The sequence below is a fragment of the Nycticebus coucang genome, chromosome 13, assembly GCF_027406575.1.
Source record: "Nycticebus coucang isolate mNycCou1 chromosome 13, mNycCou1.pri, whole genome shotgun sequence".
In the NCBI taxonomy this organism is placed as follows: Eukaryota; Metazoa; Chordata; class Mammalia; order Primates; family Lorisidae; genus Nycticebus; species Nycticebus coucang.
This window is the reverse complement of record NC_069792.1, coordinates 34,625,675-34,634,391: the sequence shown is the minus strand read 5'-3', so window position 1 is coordinate 34,634,391 and position 8,717 is coordinate 34,625,675.

Below are 8,717 nucleotides of genomic sequence, written 5' to 3'. Positions count from 1 at the left end.
GCCTCTTTTACTGTGTGAGTTATCTCAAGAACTTTGTCTTCTACCTCTGAAATTCTTTCTTCTGCATGGTCTAACCTGTTGCTGATACTTTCCATTGCATCTTTAAGTTCCCTACTTGACTGTTTCAGTTCCTTCAGGTCTGCTATATCCTTTTTATATTCTTCATATCGTTCATCTCTTATTTGATTCTGTTTTTGGATTTCCTTTTGGTTATTTTCCACTTTATTAGCAATTTCCTTCATTGTTCCATCATTTCTTTCTTTGTTTTCTACATGTGTATTCTAAATTCCCTTTCTGTCATTCCTAACATTTCTTTACAGGTGGAATCATCTGAAGTAGCTGCCTCATGGTCCCTTGGTGGGGTTGTTCTAGACTGGTTCTTTATGTTGCCTGGAGTTTTCTGCTGATTCTTCCTCATGAGTGATTTCTTTTATCTGTTTCCTTGCCCTAATTTTCCTTTCACTTCCTCTTGCTTTTTAAGTTCTTGTGCTTGTGGAAGTTGTGAGCGGGTTTAGACGGATTGAATACACGCGACCACTTGCCGGTTTTCCACTGTTTTAGTCCTCCTCTTGGGGTCCAGAAGTCTCTCGCTGATTCCCTGTATCCTCATAGGAGTGTGATAGGCAGGTCCCACCAGCCAGAGATGCCTGGAGTCCTATCTCCCCAGACTCACGGTGCCCAGATGCAAGAAGCTGTTACTCGGCCGCCATCTTGCTCCGCATCCGGCTTATCAATATTTTCAATTAATGTGAATGGTTTCAACTGTCCTCTAAAGAGGCACAGGTTGGCGGATTGGATACAAAAACTCAAGCCAGATATCTGCTGCATACAAGAATCACATCTTACATTAAAAGACAAATATAGACTCAAGGTGAATGGATGGTCATCTGTATTCCAGGCAAATGAAAAGCAGCAAAAAGCAGGCATTGCAATCCTGTTTACAGACGCAATAAGGTTTAAACCAACCAAAATAATTAAGGATAAGGATGGACACTTCATATTTGTTGAAGATAATACTCAATATGATGAGATCTCTATTACTAATATTTATGTACCCAACCACAACACACCTCAATTTATAAGAGAAACTCTAACAGACATGAGCAACTCGATTTCCTCCACTTCCATAGTAGTTGGAGATTTTAACACCCCTTCAGTAGTGCTGGATAGATCCTCCAAAACGAAGCTAAGCAAAAAAATTTTAGATTTAAGCTCAACCATTCAACATCTGGACTTAACAGACATCTACAGAACATTTCATCCCAACAGAACTGATTATACATTCTTCTCATCAGTCCATGGAACATACTCCAAAATTGACCACATCCTAGGCCACAAATCTAACCTCAGCAAATTTAAAAAAATAGAAATTATTCCTTGCGTCCTCTCAGACCATCATGGAATAAAAGTTGAACTCAATAACAACAGGAACCTGCATACCCATACAAAAACATGGAAGCTAAACAACCTTATGCTGAAGGATAGATGGGTTATAGATGAGATGAAGAAGGAAATCACCAAATTTTTGGAACAAAACAACAATCAAGACATGAATTACCAGAAGCTCTGTGATACTCTAAAGGCAGTCCTAAGAGGGAAATTTATAGCACTGTAAGCCTTCCTCAAGAAAATGGAAAGAGAGGAAGTTAATAACTTAATGGGACATCTCAAGCAACTGGAGAAGGAAGAACACTCCAACCCCAAACCCAGCAGAAGAAAAGATATAACCAAATCAGAGCAGAATTAACTGAAATTGAAAACAAAAGAATTATACAACAGATCAATAAATCCAAGAGTTGGTTTTTTGAAAAGATCAATAAAATAGATAAACCATTGGCCAACCTAACCAGGAAAAAAAGAGTAAAATCTCTAATTTCATCAATCAGAAATGGTAAAGATGAAATAACAAGAGACCGCTAAGAAATTCAAAAAATCCTTAACGAATACTACAAGAAACTCTACTCTCAGAAATATGAAAATCTGAAAGAAATTGACCAATATCTGGAAGTGCACGACCTTCCAAGACAGCCAGAACAAAGTGGAAATGTTGAACAGGCCTGTATCAAGTTCCGAAATACCATCAACTATACAAAATCTACCTAAAATGAAAAGCCCAGGATGAGATAGCTTTACATCAGAATTCTACCAAACCTTTAAAGAAGAACTAGTACTTATACTACTAAACCTCTTCCAAAATATAGAAAAAGAAGGAATATTACCCAACACATTCTAAAAGCAAACACCACCTTGATCCCCAAACCAGGGAAAGACCCAACAAGAAAAGAAAATTATAGACCAATATCACTAATGAATACTGATACTAAAATACTCAATAAGATTCTAACAAACAGATGCAAACAACACACCAAAAAAATATACACCATGACAAAGTGGGATTTATCCCAGGGTCTCAAGTCTGGTACAATATAATGTATATTCGACACATAAACAAACTAAAAAATAAGGACCATATGATTCTTTGAATTGATGCAGAAAAAGCTTTTGATAATATCCAGCATCCTTCATGATCAGAACACTTAAGAAAATTGGTATAGAATGGACATTTCTTAAACTAATAGAGGCCATCTATAGCAAACCCACAGCCAATATCGTATTCAACGGAGTTAAATTGAAATCATTTCCACTTAGATCAGGAACCAGGCAAGGTTGCCCATTGTCTCCATTGCTCTTTAACATTGTAATGGAAGTTTTAGCCATTGCAATTTGGGAAGAAAAGGCGACCAAGGGTATCCACATACGGTCAGAAGAGATCAAACTTTCACTCTTCGCAGATGATATGATCGTTTATCTGGAAAACACTAGGGATTCTACTACAAAACTTTTAGCAGTGTCTCAGGCTACAAAATCAACACCCATAAATCTGTAGCCTTTATACATACCAACAATAACCAAGCTGAAAATACAGTCAAGGACTCTATTCCTTTCACAGTACTGCCAAAGAAGATGAAATACTTGGGAGTATACCTAACAAAGGATGTGAAAGATCTCTACAAAGAGAACTATGAAACTTTAAGAAAAGAAATAGCTGAAGATGTTAACAGGTGGAAAAACATACCATGCTCATGGCTGGGAAGAATCAACATTGTTAAAATGTCTACACTACCCAAAGCAATACAAAATTTTAATGCAATTCGTATTAAAGCTCCATTGTCATATTTTAAAGATCTTGAAAAAATAATACTTCGTTTTATATGGAATCAGAAAAAAACCTCAAATAGCCAAAACATTACTCAGCAATAAAAACACAACAGGAGGAATCACGCTACCAGCCTTGTGACTGTACTATAAATCAATAGTGATCAAAACAGCATGGTATTGGCACAAAAGCAGAGAAGTAGATGTCTGGAACAGAATAGAGAACCAAGAGATGAATCCAGCTACTTACCGTTATTTGATCTTTGACAAGCCAATTAAAAACATCCAGTGGGGAAAATATTCCCTATTTAACAAATGGTGCTGGGTAAACTGGCTGGCGACCTGTAGAAAATTGAAACTGGACCCACACCTTTCACCATTTCTAAGATAGACTCTCACTGGATAAAAGATTTAAACTTAAGACATGAAACTATAAAAATACTTGAAGAAAGTGCAGGGAAAACTCTTGAAGGAATCGGCCTGGGTGAATATTTTATGAAGAGGACTACCCGGGCAATTGAAACAGTATCAAAAATACACTACTGGGACCTGATCAAACAAAAAAGCTTCTGCACAGCCAAGAACATTGTAAGTAAAACAAGCAGACAGCCCTCAGAATGGGAGAAAATATTTACAGGTTATACCTCTGATAAAGGTCTAATAACCAGAATCCACAGAGAACTGAAACGTATTAGCAAGAAAAAAACACGTGATCTCATCTCAGGGTGGGCAAGGGATTTCAAGAGAAACTTCTCTAAAGAAGACAGATGCACGGTCTATAAACACATGAAAAAAAAACTCATCATCCTTAATCATCAGAGAAATGCAAATCAAAACTACTTTGAGATATCACCTAACCCCAGTAAGAGTAGCCCACGTAATAAAATCCCAAAACCAGAGATGTTGGCATGGATGTGGAGGAAAGGGCACACTTTTACATTGCTGGGAGGAATGCACACTAATATGTTCCTTCTGGAAGGATGTTTGGAGAATACTTAGAGACCTAAAAATAGACCTGCCATTTGATCCTGTAATTCCTTTACTAGGTTTATACCCAGAAGACCAAAAATCACAACATAACAAAGACATCTGTACCAGAATGTTTATTCCAGCCCAATTCATAATTGCTAAGTCATGGAAGAAGCCCAAGTGTCCATCGACCAACGAATGGACTAGCAAATTGTAGTACATGTATACCATGGAATATTATGCAGCCTTAAAGAAAGATGGAGACTTTACCTCTTTCATGTTTACATGGATGGAGCTGGAACATATTCTTCTTAGCAAAGTATCTCAGGAATGGAAGAAAAAGTATCCAATGTACTCAGCTCTACTATGAAGCTAAATTATAGCTTTCACATGAAGGCTATAACCCAACTATAGCACAAGACTATGGGGAAAGGGCCAAGGAAAGGGAAGGGACGGGGGAGGTTTTGGTGGAGGGAGGGTATTTGGTGGGGCCACACCTACGGTGCATCTTAGAATGGGTACAGGCAAAACTTACTAAATGTAGAATAGAAATGCCTGCGTACAGTAACTAAGAAAATGCCATGAAGGCTATGTTGAACAGTTTGATGAGAATATTTCAGATTATATATGAAAGCCGCACATTGTACTCCTCGATTGCACTAATGTACACAGCTATGATTTAGCAATAAAAATAAATAAATTAAAAAAAAGAATATGTTCCAGCTTTATTCATGTAAACATGAAAGAGGTAAAGTCTCCATCTTTCTTTAAGGCTGCATAATATTCCATGGTGTAATATACGATAATTCATTGATCCATTCATGGGTTGATGGGCATTTGGGCTTTTTCCATGATTTAATGATTATGAATTGGGCTGCAATAAACTTTCTGGTACAAATGTCTTTGTTATAATGTAATTTTTGGTCTTCTGGATATTTACCTAGTAGAGGAGTTGTAGGATTAAATGGCAGGTCTATTTTTAGATCTCTAAGTGTTCTCCAAACATCTTTCCAAAAGGAACATTTTAGTTTGCATTCCAACCAGCAGTGTGGAAGTGTTCCCTTTTCTCCATATCCATGCCATCATCTCTGGTTTTGGGATTTTGTGATGTGGTTTAATCTTACTGGAGTTAGAAGGTATCTCAAAGTAGTTTTGATTTGCATTTCTCTGATGATTAAGGATGATGAGCATTTTTTCATATGTCTGTAGGCCCGGTGCCTATCTTCTTTGGAGAAGTTTCTCTTCAAGTCCCTTGCCCAGCCTGAGATGGGATCACATGTTCTTTCCTTGCTAATACGTTAGAGTTCTCTGTGGATTCTGGTTATTAAACCTTTGTCAGAGATATAACCTGCAAATATCTTCTCCCATTCTAAGGGCTGTCTGCTTGCTTTACTTTCTGTGTTCTTGGCTATGGAGAAGCTTTTTAGTTTGATCAGGTCCCAGTATTTATTTCTGATGCTGCTTCAATTTTCCAGGGGGAAAAAATATTCACCCAGGCCAATTTCTTCAAGAGTTTTACCTGCACTCTCTTCTAGTATTTTTATAGTTTTATGTCTTAAGTTTAAATTTTTAATCCAGTGAGAGTCTATCTTAGTTAATGGTGAAAGGTGTGGGTCCAGCTTTTACAGGCTGCCAGGCAGTTCATCCAGCATCATTTGTTAAATAGGGAATCTTTTTCCCACGGAACGTTTTTAATTGGATTGTCAAAGATCAATAAGAGTAGGTAACTGGGTTCATCTCTTGGTTCTCTATTCTGTTCCATACATCTACCTCTCTGTTTTTGTGCCAGTACCATGCTGTTTTGATCACTATCGATTTATAGTATAGTCTGAGGTCCAGTAGTGTGATTCCTTCTGCTTTGTTTTTATTTCTGAGTAATGTCTTGGGTATTCAAGGTTTTTTCTGATTCTATATAAAATGAAATATTATTTTATTGATATCTTTAAAGTATGACAGTGGACTTTTAATAGGAATTGCATTAAAATTATATATTGCTTTGAGTAGTATGGACATTTTAACAATGTTGATTCTTCCCAGCCACGAGCATGGTATGTTTTTCCATTTGTTAACGTCTTCAGCTATTTCTTTTTTTAGAGTTTCATAGTTCTCTTTATAGATCTCTCTCACGTCCTTTGTTAGATAAACTCCCAAATATTTCATCTTCTTTGGCACTACTGTGAATGGAATAGAGTCCTTGACTGTTTTTTCAGCTTGACTATTGTTGGTATATATGAAGGTTACCCATTTATGAATGTTGATTTGGTAACCTGAGATGCTGCTGTATTCCTTTATTACTTCTAAGAGTTTTGTACTAGAATACCTGGTGTTTTCCAGATATACAATCATATCATCTACGAAGACTGAAAGTTTGATCTCTTCTGACCCTATATGGATGCCCTTGATTGCCTTTTCTTCTCTAATTGCAATGGCTAAAACTTCCATTACAATGTTAAAGAATAGTGGAGACAATGGGCAACTTTGCCTGGTTCCGGATATGAGTGGAAATGATTTCAATTTAACTCCATTCAATACCATATTGGCTGTGTGTTTGCTGTAGATTGCCTCCATCAGTTTAAGAAATGTCCCTTCTATACAAGTTTCTTAGGTGTTCTGATCATGAAGGGATGCTGGATATTATCAAAAGCTTTTTCTGCATCAATTGAGAGAATCATGTGGTCTTTGTTTTTTAAATTAGTTATGTGCTGAATTATATTTATAGATTTATATATATTGACCCAGCCTTGAGACCCTGGGATAAAACCCACTTGAACATGGTGTATAATTTCTTTGATGTGTTGCTGGATTCTGTTTGTTAAGATTAAGTTGAATATTTCTGCATCAATATTCATTAGTGATATTGGTCTATAATTTTCTTTTCTTGTTGGGTCTTTTCCTGGTGTGGGGATCAAGGTGATGTTTGCTTCATAGAATGTGTTGTATAGTATTCTTTCTTTTTCTATAATTTTGAAAAGTTGAGCAACATAGGTACTAGTTCCTCTTTGAAGATTGGTAAAATTCTGGTGTGAAGCCATCTGGTCCTGGGCTTTTCTTTTTAGGGATATTTTGTGTAGTTGATGCTATTTCAGAACTTGATATAGGCCTGTTCAACATTTCCACTTGATTCTGGCTAAGTCTAGGAAGTTGGTGTGCTTCCAAGTATTAGTCTATTTCATATTTCTGAGAATAAAGATACTTGTAATTATTCATTAAGAATTTAATGAGGAGGATTAATCCTTATTATGGATTTAATAAGAATTTCTGAGGAGTCTGTTGTTATTTCGTCTTTGTCACTTCTGATTGATGAAATTAAAGATTTTACTCTTTTCTTCCTGGTTAGGTTAGCCAAAGTTTTATCATTTATTGACCTTTCCAAAAAAAACAATTTTTTGATATATTGATCTGTTGTATAATCCTTTTGTTTTCAATTTCATTTAATTCTGCTGTAATTTTGGTTATTTTTTTCTTCTACTGGGTTTGGGATTGGAATGTTCTTCCTTTTCCACTTGCTTGACATGTCCCATTAGGTGGTTAACTTCCTTTCTTTCTGTCTCCTGTGGAAGGCTTGCAGTACTATAAATTTCCTTCTTAGGACTGCCTCTGCGGTATCCTCGAGGATCTCATATTTTGTGTCTTCATTGTCATTTTCTTCCAATAATTTGGTAATTTCCTTTTTAATCTCATCTCTGACCCAGCTATCATTCAGCATAAAGTTATTTAGCTTCCATTTTTTGATATGAGTATGCAGATTCCTTCCTGTTACTGAGTCCAACTTTTATTCCATGATAATTCCAAGAAGATGGAAGGAATAATTTCTATTTCTTTAAATTTACTGAGGTTAGAGTTGTGACCTAAGATGTGATCGATTTTGGAGTATGTTTCGTGGGCTGATGAGAAGTATGTGTATTCAGTTTTGTTGGGATGAAATGTTCTATAGATGTCTGTTAAATCCAAATGTTGAATAGTTAGGTTTAAATCTAAAATTTCTTTGCTCAGCTTCTTTTTGGAGGATCTATCCAACACTGACAAAGGATTGTTGAAATTTCCAACTATTATGGAGCTGGAGGAAATCAAGTTGTTCATGTCTGTTAGAGTTTCTCTTATAAATTGAGGTGCATTCTGGTTGGGTGCATAAATATTAATAATTGAAATCTCATCATACTGAGTATTACCCTTAACAAATATGAAGTGACCATCCTTATCCTTCCTTACTTTTGTTGGTTTAAAGCCTATTGTATCTTCAAATAGAATTGCAACACCTGCTATTTTCTCTTTGCATTTGCCTGAAATATAGATGACCATCCCTTCACCCTGAGTCTATATTTATCTTCTAAGGTAAGATGAGATTCTTGTATGCAGCAAGTATCTGGCCTCAGTTTTTGTATTCAGTCAGCCAACGTGTACCTCTTTAGAGGACAATTTAAGCCACTCACATTAATGGAGAATATTGATACGCCTGGTCGAATTTTGGGTATCGAGTTTTTCAAAAGTCCAGTGAACATTTTTAATCCTTTCACCACTGTGGAAGTTGGAATTTGATCAAAAGATTCTGAGTGAGTTTAGTTTTGTGGTGGAGGATTGCAGTGTTCATTATG